Raw genomic sequence first — 26,576 nt, forward strand, 5'->3', positions numbered from 1 at the left:
TCCTCATTTTGCAAATGAGGAACCTGATGGATAGAGTTGATGAGATTCCAGAGGCACACAGCTGATGAGTAGTAGAGCAGAAATTTGATCAAGTGTGTCTGTTTCCTTTGTACTTCCACTTTGGTGAGGTGGTTGTAATCCCAAGCCTGACTCATTCAGGTAGGGCTGGCTGGTCTATGCCCAAAAGGATGATTTCACACTTTTCTGAAGTCCTCTTGAAATAGTCTGGGTCTTATAAGTCAGTGCCTTTCTTTTTTTTTTTTTTTTTTATCCATTTTACTCTTTATTTATTTATTTATTTATTTTTTATTAGTTTCTGCTTTATAACAAAGTGAATCAGTCATACATATACATCTGTTCCCACATCCCCTCCCTCATGCATCTCCCTCCCTCCGACCCTCCCCATCCCACCCCTCCAGGCGGTCACAAAGCACCGAGCTGATCTCCCTGTGCTCTGCGGCTGCTTCCCACTATCTATCTACCTTACGTTTGGTAGTGTATATATGTCCATGCCTCTCTTTCCCTTTGTCACAGCTTACCCTTCCCCTTCCCCATATCCTCAAGTCCATTCTCAAGTAGGTCTGTGTCTTTATTCCCGTTTTACCCCTAGGTTCTTCATGACATTTTTTTTTTTTAATTCCATATATATGTGTTAGCATACGGTATTTGTCTTTCTCTTTCTGACTTACTTCACTCTGTATGACAGACTCTAGGTCTATCCACCTCATTACAAATAGCTCAATTTCGTTTCTTTTTATGGCTGAGTAATATTCCATTGTATATATGTGCCACATCTTCTTTATCCATTCATCCGATGATGGACACTTAGGTTGTTTCCAGCTCCGGGCTATTGTGAATAGAGCTGCAATGAACATTTTGGTACATGTCTCTTTTTGAATTATGGTTTTCTCAGGGTATATGCCTAGTAGTGGGATTGCTGGGTCATATGGTAGTTCTATTTTTAGTTTTTTAAGGAACCTCCATACTGTTCTCCATAGTGGCTGTACCAATTCACATTCCCACCAGCAGTGCAAGAGTGTTCCCTTTTCTCCACACCCTCTCCAGCATTTATTGTTTCTAGATTTCTTGATGATGGCCATTCTGACTGGTGTGAGATGATATCTCATTGTAGTTTTGATTTGCATTTCTCTAATGATTAATGATGTTGAGCATTCTTTCATGTGTTTGTTGGCAGTCTGTATATCTTCTTTGGAGAAATGCCTATTTAAGTCTTCTGCCCATTTTTGGATTGGGTTGTTTGTTTTTTTGCTGTTGAGCTGCATGAGCTGTTTATAAATTTTGGAGATTAATCCTTTGTCAGTTGCTTCATTTGCAAATATTTTCTCCCATTCTGAGGGTTGTCTTTTGGTCTTGTTTATGGTTTCCTTTGCTGTGCAAAAGCTTTGAAGTTTCATTAGGTCCCATTTGTTTATCTTTGTTTTTATTTCCATTTCTCTAGGAGGTGGGTCCAAAAGGATCTTGCTGTGATTTATGTCATAGAGTGTTCTACCTATGTTTTCCTCTAAGAGTTTGATAGTTTCTGGCCTTACATTTAGGTCTTTAATCCATTTTGAGCTTATTTTTGTGTATGGTGTTAGGGAATGATCTAATCTCATACTTTTACATGTCCCTGTCCAGTTTTCCCAGCACCACTTATTGAAGAGGCTGTCCTTTCTCCACTGTACATTCCTGCCTCCTTTATCAAAGATAAGTTGGCCATATGTGCGTGGGTTTATCTCTGGGCTTTCTATCCTGATCCACTGATCTATCTTTCTGTTTTTATGCCAGTACCACACTGTCTTAATTACTGTAGCTTTGTAGTATAGTCTGAAGTCAGGCAGCCTGATTCCTCCAGCTCCGTTTTTCGTTCTCAAGATTGCTTTGGCTATTCGGGGTCTTTTGTTTTTCCAAACAAATTTTGAAATTTTTTGTTCTACTTCTGTGAAAAATGCCAGTGGTAGTTTGATAGGGATTGCATTGAATCTGTAGATTGCTTTGGGTAGTAGAGTCATTTTCACAATATTGATTCTTCCAATCCAGGAGCATGGTATATCTCTCCATCTATTTGTATCATCTTTAATTTCTTTCATCAGTGTCTTATAATTTTCTGCATACAGGTCTTTTGTCTCCTTAGGTAGGTTTATTCCTAGATATTTTATTCTTTTTGTTGCAATGGTAAATGGGAGTGTTTTCTTGATTTCATTTTCAGATTTTTCATCATTAGTGTACAGGAATGCCAGAGATTTCTGTGCATTAATTTTGTATCCTGCTACTTTACCAAATTCATTGATTAGCTCTAGTAGTTTTTCGGTAGCATCTTTAGGATTCTCTATGTATAGTATCATGTCATCTGCAAACAGTGACAGCTTTACTTCTTCTTTTCCAATTTGGATTCCTTTTATTTCCTTTTCTTCTCTGATTGCTGTGGCTAAAACTTCCAAAACTAGGTTGAATAAGAGTGGTGAGAGTGGGCAGCCTTGTCTTGTTCCTGATCTTAGTGGAAATGGTTTCAGTTTTTCACCATTGAGGACAATGTTGGCTGTGGGTTTGTCATATATGGCCTTTATTATGTTGAGGAAAGTTCCCTCTATGCCTACTTTCTGCAGGGTTTTTATCATAAATGGGTGTTGAATTTTGTCGAAAGCTTTCTCTGCATCTATGGAGATGATCATATGGTTTTTCTCCTTCAACTTGTTAATATGGTGTATCACATTGATTGGTTTGCGTATATTGAAGAATCCTTGCATTCCTGGAATAAACCCCACTTGATCATGGTGTATGATCCTTTTAATGTGCTGTTGGATTCTGTTTGCTAGTATTTTGTTGAGGATTTTTGCATCTATGTTCATCAGTGATATTGGCCTGTAGTTTTCTTTCTTTGTGACATCCTTGCCTGGTTTTGGTATCAAGGTGATGGTGGCCTCGTAGAATGAGTTTGGGAGTGTTCCTTCCTCTGATATTGTTTGGAAGAGTTTGAGAAGGATGGGTGTTAGCTCTTCTCTAAATGTTTGATAGAATTCGCCTGTGAAGCCATCTGGTCCTGGGCTTTTGTTTGATGGAAGATTTTTAATCACAGTTTCAATTTCAGTGCTTGTGATTGGTCTATTCATATTTTCTATTTCTTCCTGAGTCAGTCTTGGTAGGTTGTGCATTTCTAAGAATTTGTCCATTTCTTCCAGGTTGTCCATTTTATTGGCATAGAGTTGCTTATAGTAATCTCTCATGATCTTTTGTATTTCTGCAGTGTCAGTTGTTACTTCTCCTTTTTCATTTCTAATTCTACTGATTTGAGTCCTCTCCCTTCTTTTCTTGATGAGTCTGGCTAATGGTTTGTCAATTTTGTTTATCTTCTCAAAGAACCAGCTTTTAGTTTGGTTGATCTTTGCTATCGTTTCCTTCATTTCTTTTTCATTTATTTCTGATCTGATCTTTATGATTTCTTTCCTTCTGCTAACTTTGGGGGTTTTTTGTTCTTCTTTCTCTAATTGCTTTAGGTGCAGGGTCAGGTTGTTTACTCGAAATGTTTCCTGTTTCTTAAGGTGGGATTGTATTGCTATAAACTTCCCCCTTAGAACTGCTTTTGCTGCGTCCCATAGGTTTTGGGTCGTCGTGTCTCCATTGTCATTTGTTTCTAAGTATTTCTTAATTTCCTCTTTGATTTCTTCAGTGATCACTTCGTTATTGAGTAGTGTATTGTTTAGCCTCCATGTGTTTGTTTTTTTTACAGATCTTTTCCTGTAATTGATGTCTAGTCTCATAGCATTGTGGTCGGAAAAGATACTTGATACAATTTCAATTTTCTTAAATTTACCAAGGCTTGATTTGTGACCCAAGATATGATCTATCCTGGAGAATGTTCCATGAGCACTTGAGAAAAATGTGTATTCTGTTGTTTTGGGGTGGAATGTCCTATAAATATCAATTAAGTCCATCTTGTTTAATGTATCATTTAAAGCTTGTGTTTCCTTATTTATTTTCATTTTGGATGATCTGTCCATTGGTGAAAGTGGGGTGTTAAAGTCCCCTACTATGATTGTGTTACTGTCGATTTCCCCTTTTATGGCTGTTAGTATTTGCCTTATGTATTGAGGTGCTCCTATGTTGGGTGCATAAATATTTACAATTGTTATATCTTCTTCTTGGATCGATCCCTTTATCGTTATGTAGTGTCCTTCTTTGTCTCTTCTAATAGTCTTTATTTTAAAGTCTATTTTGTCTGATATAAGAATTGCTACTCCAGCTTTCTTTTGATTTCCATTTGCATGGAATATCTTTTTCCATCCCCTTACTTTCAATCTGTATGTGTCTCTAGGTCTGAAGTGGGTCTCTTGTAGACAGCATATATATGGGTCTTGTTTTTGTATCCATTCAGCCACTCTGTGTCTTTTGGTGGGAGCATTTAGTCCATTTACATTTAAGGTAATTATTGATATGTATGTTCCTATTCCCATTTCCTTAATGGCTTTGGGTTCGTTATTGTAGGTATAGTCCTTCTGTTGTGTTTCTTGCCTAGAGAAGTTCCTTTAGCATTTGTTGTAAAGCTGGTTTGGTGGTGCTGAACTCTCTCAGCTTTTGCTTGTCTGTAAAGGTTTTAATTTCTCCATCAAATCTGAATGAGATCCTTGCTGGGTAGAGTAATCTTGGTTGCAGGTTTCTCTCCTTCATCACTTTAATTATGTCCTGCCACTCCCTTCTGGCTTGTAGAGTTTCTGCTGAGAGATCAGCTGTTAACCTGATGGGGATTCCCTTGTGTGTTATTTGTTGTTTTTCCCTTGCTGCTTTTAATATGATTTCTTTGTGTTTAATTTTTGACAGTTTGATTAATATGTGTCTTGGCGTATTTCTTCTTGGATTTATTCTGTATGGGACTCTCTGTGCCTCCTGGACTTGATTAACTATTTCCTTTCCCATATTAGGGAAGTTTTCAACTATAATCTCTTCAAATATTTTCTCAGTCCCTTTCTTTTTCTCTTCTTCTTCTGGAACCCCTATAATTCGAATGTTGGTGCGTTTAATGTTGTCCCAGAGGTCTCTGAGACTGTCCTCTGTTCTTTTCATTCTGTTTTCTTTATTTTTCTCTGCATCAGTTATTTCCACTATTTTATCTTCCACCTCACTTATCCGTTCTTCTGCCTCAGTTATTCTGCTATTGATCCCATCTAGAGTATTTTTCATTTCATTTATTGTGTTTTTAATCGATGCTTGATTCATCTTTAGTTCTTCTAGGTCCTTGTTAACTGTTTCTTGCATATTGTCTATTGTATTTCCAAGATTTTGGATCTGGGAAATAGAATCTTGGATCAGCTTTACTATCATTATTCTGAATTCTTTTTCAGGTAGACTGCCTATTACCTCTTCATTTGTTAGGTCTGGTAGGTTTTTATCTTGCTCCTTCACCTGCTGTGTGTTTTTCTGCTTTCTCATTTTGCTTATGTTACTGTGTTTGGGGTCTCCTTTTTGCAGGCTGCAGATTCGTAGTTCCCGTTGTTTTTGGTGTCTGTCCCCCGTGGCTAAGGTTGTTTCAGTAGGTTGTGTAGGCTTCCTGGTGGGGGGGACTAATGCCTGTGTTCTGGTGGTTGAAGCTCGATCTTGTCTTTCTGGTGGACAGGTCCACGTCTGGTGGTGTGTTTTGGGGTGCCTGTGGCCTTATTATGTTTTTAGGTATCCTCTCTGCTAATGGGTGGGGTTGTGTTCCTGCCTTGCTAGTTGCTTGGCATAGGGTGACCAGCACTGTAGCTTGCTGGTCGTTGACTGAAGCTGGGTGCTGGTGTTGAGATGGAGATCCCTGGGAGATTTTCGCTGCTTGATATTATGTGGAGCTGGGAGGTCTCTTGTGGACCTGTGTCCTGAAGTTGGCTCTCCCACTTCAGAGGCACAGCACTAACTCCTGGCTGCAGCACCAAGAGCCTTTCATCCACCCGGCTCAGAATAACAGTGAGAAAAAGTAGAAAGAAATAATTAGTAGAAGAAAGAAAGAGAGATTGAAAGAAAGGAAGAAGGGAAGTAAGGAAGGAAGGAAGGAAGAAAGAAAGAAAGGAGGGAGGGAGGAAGGATGGAAAGAAAGGAAAGAAAGGAGGGAGGGAGGGAGGAATGAAAGCAAAAGGAAGAGTGAATGGAAGAAGAGAGGGAGGGAGGGAGGGAGGAAAGAAAGAAAGAAAGACAGGAGGGAGGGAGGGAGGGAGGAAGGAAAGAAAAAGAAAGTGGAAAGAAGAAGGGTGGGAGGGAGGGAGGGATGGAGGAAAGAAAAAGAAAGAAGGAAAGGAGGAGCGGAGGGAGGGAGGGAGGAAGGGAAGGGAGGAAAAAAAGAAAGAGCAGGTAAAGTAAAATAGAATAAAGTATGAAATATAGTAGCGTTATTAAAATTAAAAAGTAATTATTGAAAAAAAACACGGACCGAAAGAACCCTGGGACATATGGTGGAAGCAAAGCTATACAGAGAGAATCTTACACAGAAGATTACACATACACATTCACAAAAAGAGAGCAGGGGGAAAAATCAAAACTCTTGCTCTCCAAGTCCACCTCCTCGATTTGGGATAATTCGTTGTAAAAAGAGGAAAAGGGCGAAAAGTCTGAAATCTTGCTAAGTCCACCTCCTTAATTTGAGATAATTCGTTGTAAAAAGAGGGAAAAAAAAGGGGGGGAAAGTCTTAAATCTTGTCCTCAAGGTCCACTTCCTCAATTTGGGATGATTCGCTGTCCCTTCATGCACTCCACAGACGCAGGGCACATCAAATGGACCGTGGAGCTTTAATCCGCTGCCTCGGAGGCTGCACAGAGAGATTTCCCTGTCTCTGCTCTCACAGCTCCCGGGTCTCAGCCTTGGACCTGGCCCCGCCTCTGCGCGTAGGTCGCCGGAGGGTGTCCGTTCTTCGCTCAGACAGGACGGGTTTAAAGGAGCCGCTGATTCGGGGGCTCTGGCTCACTCAGGCAGAGGGGAGGGAGGGGAATGCCCTCTCCTCGCGCACCAGGCAACAAAAGGGAAAAAAGTCTCTTGCCTCTCCGGTAGCTCCAGACCCTTTCCCCGGACTCCCTCCGGGCTAGCACTAACCCCTTCAGGGTCTCTTCCTGCCGCCAGCCCCAGACCTCTCCCTGCGCTCCGACTGAAAGCCGATACCCGAGCCTCAGCTCCCAGCCCCGCCCGCCCTGGCGGCCGAGCAGACAAGTCTCTCGGGCTGGTGTGTGCCTGAGGGCACCGATCCTCTGTGCCAAAATCTCTCCGCTTTGCCCTCCTCACCCCTGTTGCTGTGCTCTCCTCCGCTACTCCGAAGCTTTCCCCCTCCGCCACCTGCAGTCTCCGCCCTCGAAGGGGCTTGTAGTGTGTAGAAACCTTCCCTCCTTCACGGCTCCCTCCCACTGGTGCAGGTCCCGTCCATATCCTATTGTCTCTGTTTATTCTTTTTTTCTTTTGACCTACCCAGGTATGTGGGGAGTTTCTTGCCTTTTGGGGGGTCTGAGGTCTTCTGTCAGCGTTCAGTAGGTGTTCTGTTGGAGTTGTTCCACGTGTAGATGAATTTCTGATGTATCTGTGGGGAGGAAGGTGATCTCCGCGTCTTACTCTTCCGCCATCTTCCTCCGGCCCCCAGTGCCTTTCTTTTACACAGTCATTGACTGATTGATTGCAGTGGCTTCATGACAATCATCTTCCTAGTTAATAAAGTTGACCCCTGACATGAGTAGCATTTTTCACTTCATAAAGATCTTTCACATGCATCTTCTCATTTGTTCCTTACGAAAATGCTGCAGATGTTATGACCACCAAAGGTTTGCAAACTCTTTCCTTAAAGGGTCTGATTGTATGCATTTTAAGCTTTGTGAGCCAGATGCTGTCTCAACTACTCAACTCTGCCCTTATAGCATTAAAGGAGTTAGAGACAATACATAAATGAATGAGCATGTCTGTGTTCCAATAATCCTTTCTTTACAAAATTAGGTGACCAGCTATATTTGGTCTTTGAGCCATAGTGTGCTAACTCTTATTCTAGATAAGTGAGCTTCCATTCAAAGTGGTTAAATGATCCTCCCAATCTCACACAACTTACAGAAGCAGAAATGGAACTTAGGTCTCTTTCTTACTTTATTCATTCTGCAAGTATTTGAGTCCCTATTATGTGTCAAGCACTGTTCTAAGTACTGTGGATAAAGAAGGTCCAGATTCCCGTGTAGCTTACATATTTTAGGGAGACAGATGATGAACCAGTACATGAGCAAAGAAGATAACTTCAGAAAGTGAAAAGTGCCATGAAGAAAATAAAACTGTGTCAAATAGGGGCTGACTTTAGCTGTGGGAATCAGAGAAAATCTCTCTGAAACAGAAAAATTTGAGCTGCAACCTAGAGGAAGAGAACAAGTCAATTACACAGAGATTTGGGGAAGATTTGTTCCAAGCAAACGGCATAGCTAGTGAAAAAAACAGTGTGGCTAAAGTGAACAAGGGGGTGGGGAAGATCTGAGAAAGAGGGGGGAAATAAGGGCAAGAATTATAAGCCATGACAAAGAATGTGGATTTTATTCTAAGTGAAGTGGGAAGCCAGTGCTGTTTTGACTATAACATGCTGTTCTTAAATCTCTTTGTGTTTCCTCTGATGCCCAAGCATGTGGCACATGCTCTCAGAAAATATTAGTTGATCGATGGGTCTGTCACTTAGGTTCCTTCAAGGCATGAAAGACCCATCAGTATGCTGGGATCATTGACGACCTTTGCAAGGGGACATGTTAAATAGATCCTCTCTCATTAGAGGTTTCCAAGAAGGCTGTGCCTAATACATTTGTCCAGGGACAGCACGGCAGCCCTTTGTTCTCTCCTGGGACAGTGCTGGACACCATCCAGACCATCTGCTCTGGCCCAGGTTCCCTGGCCATCGGCTCTGCCACCATTTGCCAAAACACTCCAAAAGCCAGGAGTGGGATGTGTCTGACATCACAGTTACTTTGTCAGGATGAGCCATCCTAGTGAATCAAGAGTTTTGTGGTGATTTAGTTCTAATTATACAATTGACCAGCTGTGGGTAAGTTTTCTGTCTCCTTTTTCTCATCTGTAAACTTTTGGGCCAGTGACATGAAATTATGTATGTTAAAGACCTGAGCCAGAAAGTGCTCAGTGAAAGTCAATTCTTTTCCTTTTCCAAATGATCTGGTATTTAGTGATTACTAGCTAAGTCCCATGGAAAGTAGTGATTCATTTGCATCTTCATCTTATTAGGACTTTAAAAAGTACTGTAGAATTACAGGAAGCCTTAAAGTAATTGGAAACATTCTGAAGCAGTTTGGTCATCTCTGAAATGCCTGACTTTTCAGAGAGGATCATTGTGGTGGATCCTGTGATGCTCCTCTGCCTAGATCCCCCTTCAGTGAAGGATAGGTTGTTGCCAGCAGTCAGCCTTCAAGGTCAGCACCTTCAGAGATTGCCTCAGGCTGCAAAGAGCAGCTTCACCAAGGCCACTCCCTTCTCAGATGTTCCTCTTCCAATTGCTGATTGAGAAGACATTTTAACATTCCGACTATCTTAACCCAAAGAGGGAGAACTCCGAAGACTCTGACCTCCTTGAGAGAGGGTTAGCTGAGGCCATTGATCTTACATCACAACCCAGCTTCTCCCGCTATTCAACCCTGCTGCCTTTTCCTTCTTTCCACAGGTGTTTATCCCAAGATTACTCCCTAAAAATCATTGTGCATGTTAAACTCCATCTCAAAAGCTTTCCAGAAAATCTAATTTGTAACAATTTTGTATAGGTGTTTTGCCTTCTTAGCATTCCCGTGACTATCTACTAGTGAATCTGGTGCTCATGTAAAGTACTTCTCTACAACTGTTAACATTTTATGTCGTGTATTTCTCTGAAAGGGTATACGACCCATATATTCTTTACAAAAGACCTTTCTTCCATAAAGTTTACAAAAATGGCACAGAGAAGTAAAACATTCACTCAAATACCTGGAACCTATAATTTCTCCGACTAAAAAAATTTTAATTTTTTTTGACTTAAATTTGGTTACTAAATGCCCAATTATGAGGCATGACTGACATGAGATATATATCAAATGAGAGATTAATCACAGAGTTAGCTAATGAGGTTATGTATCACATCACCATGCCAGGGAAGGAGAAGGAAATACTGGCATTTGAGGGGTCAAGTCAGGGTCAGAAAGGCTAAGAAATTTAGAAAAGCATTAAAAAGATGGTATATTTGTTTGAATCCCAGACAGCCTAGAAGTTTGCAAATGATTTTAAATACATGCACATGGCAGTGCGTGCCCTTAGCAGAGAGTGTCCTTGGCAAACTGGTCTTAGGTTAAATGAGGGTTGTTGTGGTGATTAAATGAGAAAATGGATGGATGGTACATGGTAAGTGCTCAGTAAATGTTAGCTGTTGCTGTTGTTATTCAAAGTGGCATCTGGCTAACAGTCCCCAGGGAAGCCTCTCTCCACAGCTAACAAAAGACACTAATGAAGGCCTATGGGGAAAAATAAACCTCCCACCATGGAAAACAAAACTGATAGGTCATATAATACCAGAACCTTGAAGAAATTGGAACTAATTTCAGGACAACAGGAGCTGGGTTTGGACACAAAATGCTTCATAAAAGGTAGAAAAATATTTTATTCTTCACCCACTAGAGATTCACCCAGATATTCAGGATTTGAACCAGCCAGAAATACGAGCATCTTTCCTTTTTTTCTCCTGAGTATGGGAAAGCATAGTACCTACACAGGTAATAAGTTTATGGGGCATTATTTACATGGGGCCATTGTAGAAAGAACCCAGGTTGTAGTGCATGCTGAGAATTACAGTTTTTCATGTAACACATCAGTTCAGAGAACCAGAGAACCAGACCATGGGGTAGGAAGAAGACACCCTCTCACATGGTACAAAGGTACACAGAGTTAAATTTTGTTTAAACTTGCACATCAACCTGTCATTCTGTTGTAAGTAGGAGAAGGGTATTCTATCACTAGCTGGGGACAGGGTACGAGACCAAGGACTAAGATGAATAAAGAGTAAAGGAGCAGTAAGGCCTGTGAAAAATACCACAGAACAAGGGGGAAAATGGATCTAGAAGACTCAGAATAACAAACTTCTGGTAATTATCTACCAGTGAGTCCAGAGGAAAACTTCAAGAAATGATTTGACATTTACAATGGGGCACAAGAAGACACAGTTTTCATAAAATAACTGCAGAATAGAAGGATAGTAACATTAGTAAAAAAAAAACTCATTATAAAATCAAAGAGAATTGTCAAAAATCATTCCAAAATGAGAAGATCCATGATTATTAAAAGAGATGGTGGATCTAAAATTCTTTATTATTTATTAATAAAATGTGATGGGGCCAGGTAGTGAGGGTAATGAATCTAAGATTGTATTGATTCCTTTGTCTCAAACAGAAGAGCCTCAAATGATATAGTTAGACTATAAATTGTTGATAAAGGTAACTTGTAATAACCACTAGCGAAATCAAGTCAGTTATTGTCAAAGAACAGAAAACAAAGGAAACCAGAAAGAAGTGTTAAAGGTATGAAAATATAGCATAAGATGACAGAAGCCAAATTAGTAATAATGATAAATGTCAGTAGGTTAAACCAGTAGGTTTCAAAATTTCAAGCACTTGAATCTTATTTTCAAAGAAAATACTATGTTTAATCCCAAATTACAAAACTGCACATTTTTTAGTTGCATGTATTGATTATAAAGTCAATTAATGAGGCCAACGATAATGAGAAAGTAGCCTCCACTATGTGCATACCAATGTCTTGGACTGTCAGTGTATCTGAAAATTAATCTATAGAGCAATGTACTTCGAATCATAATGCAATACAATTTTTATTAGAACTTGACAAAATGATTCTGAAGAACATTTTGGAAAAAAGGAAGATAAAAATCAACAACAAAGACAAAAAGAAGAATATGAGGGGTGGTTGTAGAGTTGCTATACAAGATATTAAAATGTACTGAAAAACCTAATAATTAAAGGCATGATAGTAGCCCCAGAAGAGTAATAGCATTTAAATAATCCAAGTATGTGTGCAGCTGTCCATATTTTTTAATTTAGAAAAGTTTGCAAATCAACTCAGTTGAGAATGTATGGTAAATGATTTTAGACCAGAGGGCTAACTCATTTGAGAAAAATTAAATCAACAAAGTTGATTATAAGTATATTAAAGATAGAAGTTTAAAAAGTGAAGCCACAAAGTAAGAATAGATTATAGAAAATATATATCCTTTTGGTGGAAAACCACTTTCAAAACGTGACACTGATAGCTTAAACCAGAGGTGGACAAACTACTGCCCACCCATGGCTGAATTTAGAATGAAGACAGGCCCATTCATTGACTGTCCTCTAGAGCTGCTTCTGCTCTACAAAGACAAGAGTTGTGACAGACCGTTTGGCTGGCAAAGCCTGAAATACTTATTATCTGGCCCTTTATAGGAAAAGTTTGTTGACTCCTGACATCAATCATGATACAATTTTATATGGTCAAATCTAAAAAGCTTAAACTTTGGCATGGAAAATGACATCATAAATAAAAAGGAACTGGGAAGAATATTTGCAATATATATGATAGATACATGGATGTAACTGGCTTTTACAAAACAGTAAGAAAAGTTGTACATTAGTAGAAAAATGGGCAAAAGACAGAAACAGGCAGTGCACAGCATAGATATTATAAATAACCAATAAACCAGTGAAAAAATGTCAGCTCTCACTAATATTCCAAAAAAGTGCATTTCAAAATAATACCACAAATAGATATTAGGCAACTCAAAAAAAGGAGTATACTCAGCGTGGGCCAAAATGCAGAAAAACAGACTCTCATGGGCTAGTGGTAGGTGTGTAGAAAGAAGGAGAACTGGCAGCATATAGGAAAAGCTCTAAAATGTATATACCCTTTGATAAAGGAACTCTGCTACTAGGAATTACCCATAGGAAGTAATTAAGGAGAGGTACAAAAATTTAGTTTTAAGGATGTTCATTGCAGGATTATATATAATGGTAAAACATTGGAAACAACTTTAAATATGAAAGGATATGGCATTTCTTGAGTAAATTATAATCAACTCACAGAATACAATATCCTAAGCTATTAAAATTATGTTGCTGGGAATTCCCTGGTGGTCCAGTGGTTAGGACTCCACACTTCCACTGCAGGGGGCCCAGGTTCGATCCCTGGTTGGGAAACTAAGATCCCTCAGGCCACGTGGTGCACCCTAAAAAAAAATTGTGTTGTTAAACACTTTTGTTAAAAAAGCACAAATGTTCAGAGTATATTCCTGAGAATAAAAGATAGGTTAAAAAACAGAAAATACATTGTAATTCCATTTTTGCAAAGAAATTCACATAAAAATCCCTGGCAAACATCAGTTAATATTAGTTATAGCCGCCTTGTGGGATAACATGATTTTTGTTTTCTCCTCTTTGCTTATTCACATGTAAGTGCTTTATTGAACTGTCTCATCTCTGTGGGGTACAAAGAGGAAATGGTTTTATTTTTCTCTATTCTCAGCCTTCACTCCCACAACTGTGCTATATGAAAAGTCCCACCCCTCCAGGTCACGGACCCCTTAAGGACATTTTGGGATGATTCCTTGACTTCATTTTTGGATATTAAAAATCTGTCAGTTTCATTTACCCCTCAGAGCTTTTCTCTTTCTCTGGGTCTGCCAGGTTTGTGGCTCAAGGGGCCTGGAGTGAACCACTGTGTGTGGCGGGCTCCTGGGGGATGCCCCTTCTTGGCACTCCTCTGTTGTGTCGCAGGGGAAAGGAGGAGGGATTAGGGAAAAGAGTAAGTGATTTAGCTGCTTTCCCTGGCAATCTGCTGTTAGTCATTGCTGCTTCTCTGACAGGTGCCAGATGCGCTCTGGGTGACAGGTCTAAACACTGGCTCTCACAAGGGGCAATGAAATGTTTACCACGTGACTCTTGGATATCTTCCAAACCCCACCTCCTCTCCAGCCTTGCTAACCACCAGCTTCCCGCTCTCAACACAGCCACCTCAGTGTGGGGGAAGTACATGCAAATTTGCTCAAGTTTGGCTTCCTTAGAAGCCATTCACATAACCCATATGAAACTCAGGCATTAATGCCATGACCATCCATCAGGCATGCAAACTGCTCCATGGCCAGCCCTGCTCAGAAGGGCCCCCAGGAGGATCAGCAAGTCCTCTCCCTAATTACATTTCAAGACAGGACCTGATACCAGTCTTCACCTCTTGCAAGGACCCCTGATGTCTCTATGGGTGATTCCCTTGGAGTCTCTCCCCTGGCTTGAGTTTCATTGTATTTTATAAACTGGTGAAGGAAGACTCTGGGCTATTTTGGGGTGGGGAGGGGAAGGGAACTCGGCAGCCTGCTTCACTTCTCCCATGGCTCTGGACTCCAGCAATGCCTTGCTTTCTCCGCTCCCTGGCCTTTCTTATAAATTGCTGCCATTTATGGCAGAGTGTATTCTGCCTATGTTTTCCTCTAGGAGTTTTATACTGTCCAGTCTCACATTTAGGTCTTTAATCCATTTTGAGCTTATTTTTGTGTATGGTGTTAAAGAACGGTCTAATTTCATTGTTTTTTACATGTAGCTGTCCAGCTTTCCCAGCAACATTTGTTGAAGAGACTGTCTTTCCACCATTGTGTAGTCTTGCCTGCTTTGTCATAGATTAATTGACCATAGGTGCGTGGGTTTACTTCTTGGCTTTTTATCCTGTTCCATTGTTCTATATTTCTATTTTTGTGCCAGTACCATACTGTTTTGTTGACTATAGCTTTGTAGTATAGACTGAAGTCAGGGAGCCTGATTCCTCCAGCTCCATTTTTCTTTCTCAAGATTGCTGTGGCTATTTGGGGTCTTTTGTGTCTCCATACAAATTTTAAGATTTTTTGTTCTGGTTCTGTGAAAAATGCCATCGGTAATTTGATAGGGATTGCATTGAATCTGTAGATTGCCTTGGCTAGTATAGTTATTTTGACAATATTGATTCTTCCAGTCTACGAACATGGATCTGTTTGTGTCTTCTGTGATTTCTTTCATCAGCGTCTTATAGCTTTTAGAGTACAGGTCTTTTGTCTCCTTAGGTAGGTTTATCCCTAGGTATTTTATTCTTCCTGATGCAATGGTAAATGGGATTGTTTCTTGAATTTCTCTTTCTGATCTTTTGTTGTTAATGTATAGAAATGCAACAGATTTCTCTATATTAATTTTGTAACTTGCAACTTTACCAAATTCATCGATGAGCTCTAGTAGTTTTCCGGTAGTGTCTTTAGGATTTTCTGTGTACAGTATCATGTCATCTGCAAACAGTGACAGTTTAACTTCTTCTATTCCAATTTGGATTCTTTTAGTTTCTTTTTATTCTCTGATTGCCATAGCTAGGACTTCCAAAACTACGTTGAATAAAAGTGGTGAGAGTGGACATCCTTGCCTTGTTCCTGATCTTAGAGGAAATGCTTTCAGCTTTTCACCATTGAGTATGATGGTAGCTGTGGGTTTGTCATATATGGCCTTTATTATGTTGAGGTATGTTCCCTCTATGCCTACTTTCTGGAGAGTTTTTATCATAAATGGGTGTTGAATTTTGTCCAAAGCTTTCTCTGCATCTTTGAGATGATCATATGGGTTTTATTCTTCAATTTGTTAATATGGTGTATCACATTGATTGATTTGTGTATATTGAAGAATCCTTGTATCCCTGGGATAAATCCCACTTGATCATGGTGTATGATCCTTTTAATGTGTTGTTGGATTCTGTTTGCTAGTATTTTGTTGAGGATTTTTGCATCTATATTCATAAGTGATATGGGTCTGTAATTTTCTTATTTTGTAGTATCTTTCTCTGGTTTTGGTATCTGGGTGATGGTGGCCTCATAGAATGAGCTTGGGAGTGTTCCTTCCTCTGCAAGTTTTTGAAAGAGTTTGAGAAGGATGGATGTTACCTCTTCTCTAAATGATTGGTAGAATTCACCTGTGAAGCCCTCTGGTCCTGGACTTTTGTTTGTTGGAAGATTTTTAATCACAGTTTCAATTTCATTACTTGTGATTGGTCTGCTCATATTTTCTATTTCTTCCTGGTTCAGTCTTGTAAGGTTATACCTTTCTAAGAATTTTTCCATTTCTTCCAGGTGGTCCATTTTATTGGCATAGAGTTGCTTGTAGTAGTCTCTTAGGATGCTTTGTATTTCTGCGGTGTCTGTTGTCACTTCTCCTTTTTCATTTCTAATTTCATTGATTTGGGTTCTCTCCCTTTTTTTCTTGATGAGTCTGGCTAAAGGTTTATCAATTTTGTTTCTATTTTCAAAGAACCATCTTTTAGTTTCACTGATCTTTGTTATTGTTTTCTTTGTCTCCATTTATTTCTGCTCTGATCTTTATGTTTTCTTTCCTTCTACTACTTTGTTCTTCTTTCTCTAGTTGCTTTAGGTGTAAGATTAGATTGTTTATTTGAGATTTTTCTTGTTTCCTGAGGTAAGATTGTATTGCTGTAAACTTCCCTCTTAGAACTGCTTTTACTTCATCCCATAGATTTTGGATCATTGTGCTTTCGTTTTCATTTGTCTCTAGGTATTTTTTGATTTCCTCTTTGATTTCTTCAGTGATCCATTCTGTTGGTTGTTTAGTAGCATATTGTTCAGCCTCCACGAGTTTGTGTTCTTATAGTTTTTTTCTTGTAGTTTATTTCTTATTTTTAAAAATTAATTAATTAATTAATTAATTTGGCTGCATTGGGTCTTAGTTGCAACATGCAGGATCCTCATTTTGGTACGCGGGATCTTTTGTTGCCGCACGCAGGCTCTTCGTTGTGGTGCGCGGGCTTCTCTCTAGCTGTGGCACGTGGGCTCCAGAGCATGCAAGCTCAGTAGTTGTGGTGCTCAGGCTTAGTTGCTCCGTGGCATGTGGGATCTTAGTTCCCTGACCAGGGATCGAACCTGCATCACCTGCCTTGGAAGGCAGATTCTTAACCACTGGACCACCAGGGAAGTCCCTCTTGTAGTTTATTTCTAACCTCATAGTGGTGTGATTGGAAAAGATGCTTGATATGATTTCAATTTTCTTAAATTTACTGAGGCTTGTCTTGTGGCCCAGCATGTGGTCAGTCCTGGAGAATGTTCCTTGTGCACTTGAGAAGAATGTGTATTCTGCTGTTTTTGGATGGAATGCTCTATAAATATCAATTAAGTCCATCTGCTCTAATGTGTCATTTAAGGCCTGTGTTTTCTTATTGATTTTCATTTTGGATGATCTGTCCATTGATGAAAGTGGGGTGTTAAAAGTCCCCCACTATTATTGTGTTACTGTCGATTTTTCCCTTTATGACTGTTAGTATTTGCCTTATACATTGAAGTGCTCCTATGTTGGGTGCATAAATATTTACGATTGTTATATCTTCTTCTTGGATTGATCTCTTGATCATTATGTAGTATCCTTCTTTGTCTCTTATAACATTATTTTAAAGTCTGTTTTGTCTGATATGAGTATTGCTACTCCAGCTTTCTTCTGATTTCCATGAGCGTGGAATACCTTCTTCCATCCCCTCACTTTCAGTCTATATGTGTCCCTAGGTCTGAGGTGAGTCTCTTCTAGATGGCATATATATGGGTCTTGTTCTTGTATCCACTCAGCCAGTCTATGTCTTTTGGTTGGCTCATTTAATCCATTTACATTTAAGGTAACTATCAATATGTGTATTTCTGTTGCCATTTTCTTAATTGTTTTGGGTTTGTTTTTGTAGGTCTTTTTTCTTCCCTTCCTCTTTTGTTCTCTTCTCTTGTGGTTTGATGACCATCTTTAATGTTGCATTTGGGTTGCTTTTTCTTTTCTTGTGTGTATATCTATTGTAGTTTTTGGGTTTGCTGTTCCCATGAGGTTTTGATATAGCAGTCTATATATGTACAAGTGTTTTGTTTTGTTTTGTTTTTTAAGCTGCTAGTCTCTTTCCCCCCACCCAGAGGAGTTCTTTTAGCATTTATTGCAAAGCTGGTCTGGTGGTGCTGAATTCTCTTAAGCTTTTGCTTGTCTGTAAAGCTTTTGATTTCTCTGTCAAATCTGAATGAGAGCCTTGCTGGGTAGAGTATTTTTGGTTGTAGGTTCTTCCCTTTCATCACCTTAGATATACTGTGCCACTCCCTTCTGGCTTGCAGAGTTTCTGCTGAGAAATCAGCTGATAACCTAATGGGAGTTCCCTTGTATATTATTTGTCATTTTTCTCTTGTTGCTTTTAATATTTTTTCTTTGTCTTTAATTTTTATCAATTTGCTTACTGTGTGTCTTGGCATGTTCCTCCTTGGGTTTATCCTGCCTGGGACTTTCTGTGCTTCCTGGACTTGGTTGACTGATTCCTTTCCCATGTTAGGGAAGTTTTCAGCTATTATCTCTTCAAATATTTTCTCGGGTCCTTTCTCTCACTTCTCCTTCTGGGACCCCTATAATGCAAATGTTGGTGCATTTAATGTTGTCCCAGAGGTCTCTTAGGCTGTCTTCATTTCTTTTCATTCTTCTTTCTTTATTCTGTTTTGTGGCAGTGATTTCCAACATTCTGTCTTCCAGGTTACTTATCTGTTCTTCTGCCTGAGTTATTCTGCTATTGATTCCTTCTAGTGTATTTTTCATTTCTGTTATTGTAGTGTTCATCTCTGTTTGTTTGCTCTTTAGTTCTCCTAGGTCTTTGTTAAACATTTCTTGCATCTTCTCGATCTTTGCCTCCACTCTTTTTCCGAGGTCCTGGATCATCTTCACTATCATTATTCTGAATTCTTTTTCTGGAAGGTTGCCTATCTCCATTTCATTTAGTTGTTTTTCTGGGGTTTTATCTTGTTCCTTCATCTGGGACATAATCCTCTGCCTTTTCATTTTGTATAACTTTCTGTGATTGTGGTTTTTGTTCTGCTGGCTGCAGGATTGTAGTTCTTCTTGCTTCTGCTGTCTGCCCTCTGGCGGATGAGGCTATCTAAGAGGCTTGTGCAAGCTTCCTGATGGGAGCGACTGATGGTGGGTAGACCTGGGTCTTGCTCTGGTGGGCAGGGCTCAGTAAAACTTTAAACTGCTTGTCTGCTGATGGATGGGGCTGTGTTCCTTCCCTGTTAGTTGTTTGGCCTGAGGTGACTGGAGCCTACAGGCTGTATGGTGGTGCTAATGGTGGCCTATGAGAGGGCTCACGCCAGTGAGTACTTCCCAGAACTGTTGCTGCCAGTGTCCTTGTCTCCATGGTGAGGTACAGCTGCCCCCCGCCTCTGCAGGAGACCCTCCAACACTAGTAGGTAGGTTTGGTTCAGTCTCCTATGGGGTCACTGCTCCTTTCCCCCAGGTCTTGGTGCACACAAGACTTTATGTGTGCCCTCCAAGAGTGGAGTCTCTGTTTCCCCCAGTCCTGAGAAAGTCCTGCAGTCAAATCCCACTGGCCTTCAAAGTCAGATTCTCTAGGAATTCCTCCTCCCGTTGCCGGACCCCCAGGTTGGGAAGCCTAATGTGGGGCTCAGAACGTTCACTTCAGTGGGTGGACTTCTGTGGTATCAGTGTTCTCCAGTTTGTGAGTCACCCACCCAGCGGTCATGGGATTTGATTTTATTGTGATCGCACCCCTCCTACTGTCTCATAGCAGCTTCTCCTTTGTCTTTGGATGTGGGGTATCTTTTTTGGTGGGTTCCAGCATCTTCCTCTCAATGGTTGTTCAGCAGTTCTATTGTTTACACTTTAAAAACAGCTTAGTTGGGGTATGACTGACATACAATAAACTGCATGCATTAAAGTATGCAATTTGATACATTTTGACATATGTATATGCCTGTAAAACCATCACCGCAATCAAGATAATGAACATAGCACGATTAGAATTTCATTATGAAAATATATATGGCCTAGAAGGAACTACTCTACAATGCTCAGATTATTTATATTTAGAAAATTTTATTTTACTCTTTTTGAATGTAGTTTCAAAATTTTCTGCAATGTGCACGTGTTACTTTTCTGAGCAGAAAAACCTTGAGGAAAAGTTAGTGACAGTGACTGAGGGTGAGTGGCAGAGTGGTAGGTCAGGAGATTGTACCTTATGGAAACCAAGGAAAGAGAAATTCTTAGTAAGGAAGGCTCAGGAGTTTTAAATCCCATATATTGGATAATTAAGACTCTACCAGAAAGGATCCAGAGTTTTTTCTGTGGCACATCAACAGTGGAGATAGAAAATAGTGGGTTAAGGAATAAATGGGCTTGGCAGAGTAGAAGAGGAGGGGCCCAAGCCCAGCTGGGAACATAAGTGTTGACCATAAGGAGGGACACCTCTTCCCCTGAGATCAGAAGTAATGGAGCTAGAGAGAGGGGGAGGTGTTAGAATTTCATGTTGGAAGGTGGAGAGTTGACAGCTGCACTTTTGCCTGTGATAAAAGAGGCAATGTTTTGTCCTACCAATAATGTGACTTAAATGGTGTGATGGAAGACATTGGTGAGTTTTGTCAGTGGCAACTAGGAAGTGGCTGGTATGAGCAATGTATACTTGCATTGAATAACTACCTCAGGATGAAGGACCACTGTTTGAAATGGTCTCTATTTCCTTGTTTTGATTTATTTTATCAGAAGAGGAAAAGTGAGTTGTGAGATTAATTCAGTGCTGGAGAAGGGGGAGGTGGGTAAACAAGGAAACAAAGAGTTAGGTAACAGATGCTTTATTATTGGAAAAGCAATTGTTAGCTGGAATATAAATTAGGAGTGCCTGCTGTTTAAGAAAAGCATAGGTTATTTTTTATTTTTGGTACATGGTTGATTTTGGTCTATTCCAACTTGGATTATCACATTCTCCTTCCAGCTAATTATTCACCCAATATTTAGTTCACATTTTTTTTAACACTCCATGTGCTAAGCCATTTCATTTTTACAATGGAGTAGTTAATATAGTTCTTATGTTTCAAATCAAATGCCAGAAGCAGTGTCTGCACGCAATAAGCATTCCACAAATGTACCAAATAGACGACCAGACATTCCTGTGCATCTACAGACATATATAAAACAGGGCATCATTGAATAATGGCTTTGAGAGTCTTTCAGATAGACCCTAATAAGTAAAGGCACAGTAAACATTATCTGTGGTAGATACTCGGGAAGAAAACTAATTTATAAGTATTCCAGTGTCTCCAAATGGAGGAATAGCCCACCCAACCAAATCAATGACAAATTGTCAGTTCTACACAGATCAGATGACAACTGCAAATAGGTGTTATCTAGTGAAAACTTCCCACCATATTATGCTTGCTTCCTTCAGGCCTCTTCATGTTTTATTAAAGTCACTAAATAAGTTGCCATTTCCTTAACTTGGCTCTTGGAATGTTCTAAAGTTTGAGAGTCATTGCTTTTCAGAGAGCACATGACGTTACAGAACTTGTTTACCAGCACTACGTATTTCCTTGGAGGCTTGAGCTTTAGAGAGAGCATATATTTATTTCCACCAATCATGAAAGCTAAAGGAAATTGTCAATGACCAATGTTAAACAGCCTTAATATATTTGCACAACCCCAGATCTAGCGTTCACTGAAGATCATTTTTGGCAGGTTTTTTCTTCTTTTTGTGCTTCCTATCTCTACTTTCCTTATTAAAGCTATCTTCATCATCGAAGATTCACTGTCTTGAATTTATATTCTGAAAGATGCCAGCCTATTGTTGATTTATAGAGTATTTCTGTGCCTAAGTTTCAGATCTAAATTTCATCCTTTTATCCGGGAGGAGCTTCATACAGTGGCTGGGTGAAGTGACTTCCATACTCTGTTGCTAGAGTGATATCTCACTGAAGGCTCTTGACCCTTTCCATGCCTCAGTTTCTTCATCTATAAGATGGTAATAATATGCCAGGTTTATCCTACAGGACTTTTCAGGGATTCAATAAGATTTTTATGGAAAAGCACTTTGGAAAGAATTCAAGATGAATGGATAAAGATATTTTATATATATATATATGTATATATATACATATATATATATACATACATATTTATATACACACACACACAATGGAATATTACTCATCCATAAAAAAGAATGAAGTTCTATCATTTGCAGCAATGTGGATGGATTTAGAAAATATTATGCTTGATGAAGTAAGTCAGACAGAGACAGACGAATACTGTATGATATCACTTATATGTCCATGCAAGTATGTTTAGGGAGGGAGGATGACAGCTAAAGTCAGTAAAAGGATCATGGGAGGATGATGAGTGACCTTACAGATTCAGAACATACAACTGTTCATGAAGGTTGTAATGGCATCAGGGAGAAGGTTTTCTGTCTTCAAATAAAGGGACAGGTGAACAGGTAACTGAGTTCATGCAGCTGAAGGAGAGCATTTGAAGGGCAGGAAAAGAGCTTGAACATGGCAGTGACAAATGAGGGCGTGGCAACAAGAGCTCTCTCCTTTACCACGCTATGTTACTGCCACCCCTTAGAGGGCAGGACCAGGACTTGATTGTCAGATTTCTGTGTATGTCTCCCCAGCTATGTGATTTAAAAAACAAACGTGGGTAAGACCATTATGGTGGGAGTGAGAAACCTGTAGGTAGTTAGTATCCCCAGTTAAGGGTCATAGAGCGGTGCTGCTAAGAGTAGCAAGATGTTGTTTGACATTTAAAAATAGACCTAACTCTACCAATTAGTCTGTTCTGCCCATGGTAACCTTATTCAATGCTATGGTGGTAATCATTTCTGGAAAGCTCTGACATATTTTATCATTGAACTGCCAGGTTCACACTTAGCTGTAATTCATTCACAGATAAGTGTGTCTTGTTAACCAAATTATGTTGACTCCCTTGGAAATCTGGTGTGAGGACTTTCCCGTTTCCTGTCTTCATGTGGTTTTACGGTCTCATGACAGACCATTAGCGTGAAGAAAGATTGATTATTGTCTTGGGTGCCAAAGTGTAATTTGGCCCCATTTTCATTTTTCTTTTTCATCAGCTGCAGAATCATATGCATTTATCAAAATGGGTGTCATCTGTTTTGAAATTCATGAAGTTAGATTGCACACTTGTCAAACATTTTTCTTCTGGCATTGACAAATACATCAACATCAAGCTTTGCTTAAACTGTTTAGAAATGGAGATGTCCAGGTGAAAGAATGGTGGAATGAAAATGAAAGACTAGGGCCTGGAAGGGCTCATTCATTCCACCACCATTTTTGAATGCATTCAGTACACACAGCAAATTGCCAAACATGGACTGAAGCCTGTGGGGCTTGAAGGAATGTGAGGCTGACTCACTTATTGAAAAATATTTAGTGCTTACAGTGCTCGGCACTGTGCTAGCCACTGGAAACAGTAGCAACAATACCACCAAATCTCTTCCCTCAGAACTTATATTCTAAAGAGTTTATACGAGATAAAAGAAAGGCACTGTTTAGCCCTTATCCTCAAGGATCTTATAATCTGCGTGGAAAGAAAAAAGTAAATGCACTAAGTTAAAATTTCAAAACAATGCAAAAATGGGGCAAATGAATAAAGAATGCATTTCAGATGTAGGAGATTGAGGCAAGCACAGTAAAAGAATGACTCCACACTGCCTCTGCCGGAGACTGGCTAGGACACTCCTCTAGGAAGTCACTTAACTGCCTCTGTTTCCCAGAGCAGCGCTCCAGGGACAGTTTTGCTGCTGATTAGAGCTTCTGACTATCCATCTTGAAGGCCATTCACAATGAGTAATCTGGAAGAAAGGCAATCTCTGAACGCAAGTTCAAACAACTATAGCGAATATCATACTAACTAGTGATATAAGTGTTCCTTTAAATTACCTAGGTAAGACTGTTTCCACTGGAGTTAATGTGGTATTAGAGGTTGTAAGCAATGCAGCAGACAAGGAAGAGTAATATGGTTTTAAGAATCAAAAGGAGGAAGTTAAATTGTCATTATTTTCAGAAAGTATAATTGCTTACATAGAAAATTCAAGAGACTCAAAAAACTATTAGAACTATTAAGAAATTGCAACAAGTTTAGTGGATAAAAATAAAATTTAAAAGTCAACAATATTCTAATACATCAGCAACAGCCAATTAGAATACGTAATTTTAAGAATGCAATTCATGGGACTTCCCTGGAGGTCCAGTGGTTAAGACTTCACCTTCCAATGCAGGGGGTGTGGGTTCAATCCCTGGCGGAGGAGCTAAGATACCACATGCCTCGTGGCCAATTAACCAAAACATAAAATAGAAGCAATATTGTAACAAGTAAAGACTTCAAAAAAATGGTCCACATCAAAAAAAAAATCTTAAAAAAAAAAGGAATGCAGCATGCGGGTGCCCGCCGAGCCCTGCCGGGTGCTGGATCCCAGAGTGCCCAGGACGGGGCCCGAGGAGCGGGCACCGGGCCGAGGCAGCAAGCGGTAAGTAGCGCAGACGGTGGGCGCTGCCTGAGGCGACAAGGACCGCGAGCGAGACGGTAAAGAACAGGTCCAAGAAAAGCTCGAAGAAAAAAAATCCCAGCAGTAGTAGCAGCAGCAGCAAGTTGTCTCCAGTTTGTTATGAAGTAATTACCTTGAAGACTAAAAAGAAGAAGATGGTTGCTGATATATTCTGCCGAAGAAAACCAGCCAACTCCAGCAGCACCACTGTCCATCAGTACCACCAGCAGAATCTCAGTAACAACAACCTATTCCAGCCCTGAATTGGCAAGGTCTTTATCCCACCATTAGAGAGAGAAATGTGGTGATGTTCAATAATGATTTGATGGCAGATGTACATTTTGTGGTTGGGCCACCAGGTGGGACTCAGCGGTTGCCAGGACACAAATATGTTTTAGCTGTTGGGAGCTCCGTGTTCCATGCAATGTTTTACGGAGAACTTGCCGAAGACAAAGGTGAGATCTGTATACCAGATGTCGACCCTGCTGCTTTTCTCACTATGCTGAAATACATCTATTGTGATGAAATGGACTTGGCTGCAGTCACAGTCTTGGCCACTCTATGCTGCCAAAAAGTACATCGTCCCTCACCTCGCCCGGGCCTGCGTCAATCTTCTGGAGACCAGCCTGAGCGCCAAGAACGCCTGTGTCCTCCTGTCCCAGAGCTGCCTGTTTGAGGAGCCAGGCCTGACCCAGTGGTGCTGGGAGGTGATCGACGCCCAGGCCGAGCTCGCTCTCAAATCTGAGGGATTCTGCGATATTGACTTCCAGACACTAGAAAGTATCTTCCGCAGGGAAACTGAATGCCAAAGAAATTGTGGTTTTCGAGGCAGCTCTCAGCTGGGCTGAAGTGGGATGCCAGCAACAAGATCTGGCTTTGAGCACTGAAAACAAGCGGAGTCCTCGGGAAGGCGCTTTACTTGATCTGCATCCCGACCATGGCCCTGGACGATTTTGCAAACGGTGCTGTGCAGTCCGGAGTCTTAACTCTGAACGAGACCAACGACATCTTCCTCTGGTACACCGCGGCCAAGAAGCCCGAGCTGCAAAGCCCGCAAGGGCCTCGTCCCCCAGCGCTGCCACCGTTTCCAGTTGTGTGCCTACCGGAGCAACCAGTGGCGCTACCGGGGCCGCTGCGACAGCATCCAGTTCGCCGTCGACAAGAGGGTGTTCATCGCGGGCTTCGGGCTGCACGGCTCCAGCTGCGGCTCGGCCGAGTACAGTGCCAAGATCGAACTCAAGCGGCAGGGCGTCGTCCTGGGGCAGAACTTGAGCAAGTACTGCTCAGACGGCTCCAGCAACACCTTCCCCGTGTGGTTTGAGTACCCAGTGCAGACTAAGCAGGACACCTTCTACACGGCCTGCGTGATCCTGGATGGTAATGAGCTCAGCTACTTTGGACAGGAAGGCATGACGGAAGTTCAGTGTGGCAAAGTCACCGTCAACGGCACCGGGGTGCATGGGGGGAAGATGCCCAAATTTATATTCTACGCTTGAGCACGCTTCCCAGAGCAGTGCGGGCTCTGAGGTGCACACCACACTCCTACTTGCTTGATGCTTAGCTCAGCTGCAGATACGCGATCAGCGCAGGTAATTTGTAACGAATGGAGCTGTAGGCGGGTTCTAATTTCTTTCAACCTTTTAATTATGTACAGGCAAAAATGCAGTGTTCAGCTTTTAACTGTATGCCTAAAAGAGCCAAGTTCTCATCAAGGCTTGTGGTTCTTAGAGTTGCGTTTATACATCTGGGGAGATTTTGCGTTCTTTTCCAACTGCCCCACTGACCTCCCAGTTTTGTCCCTCTTAGGAAAATTTTTGGATCACTTCAAATTCTCTTTTGGGCTTTATTTTAAGTAGGAATAAATAGTCTAAAATAACAATAACAAGAATTATTTTTAAACAGAACCCCTCCCTCCCCCCAAAACGATAAACCTCATTGTACAATTTTGAAAGACGTTTCGCTTGATAATAAGTAATAATTTAGAAAGTAGACAGTAGTCATGTTTACCTTATTATTTTATTTCCTTTTAAATATTTTACTTTGGGGCATTGCTTTTTCTTAAATCCTAAATTCGTAAGATTGTTAAATTTTAAGTTGCAAAGTGTCAGTGTAAAGTAAGCAAGTAAGAAATTGCAAGTTTTAGGTCATGACTTTTTGCTACAAACAGATTTATATTCTTTTAGTTTAGAAGACAAAATATTGCAGTACAGAGACTTCTTTTAGAAGTAAC

At 40.5% G+C, this 26,576-nt stretch overlaps 1 pseudogene across 1 annotated transcript; it reads left to right on the forward strand.

The window, feature by feature from the left end:
- Positions 1 to 24,381: 24,381 nt before the first annotated feature.
- On the forward strand, positions 24,382 to 25,842 carry LOC307069633 (BTB/POZ domain-containing protein 3-like; annotated as a pseudogene). The gene has a single exon. The product of its transcript is annotated as a BTB/POZ domain-containing protein 3-like (transcript).
- The last annotated feature ends 734 nt before the right edge of the window (positions 25,843 to 26,576 follow it).

Source organism: Hyperoodon ampullatus (genome assembly GCF_949752795.1).
Source record: "Hyperoodon ampullatus genome assembly, chromosome: X".
NCBI lineage: Eukaryota > Metazoa > Chordata > Mammalia > Artiodactyla > Ziphiidae > Hyperoodon > Hyperoodon ampullatus.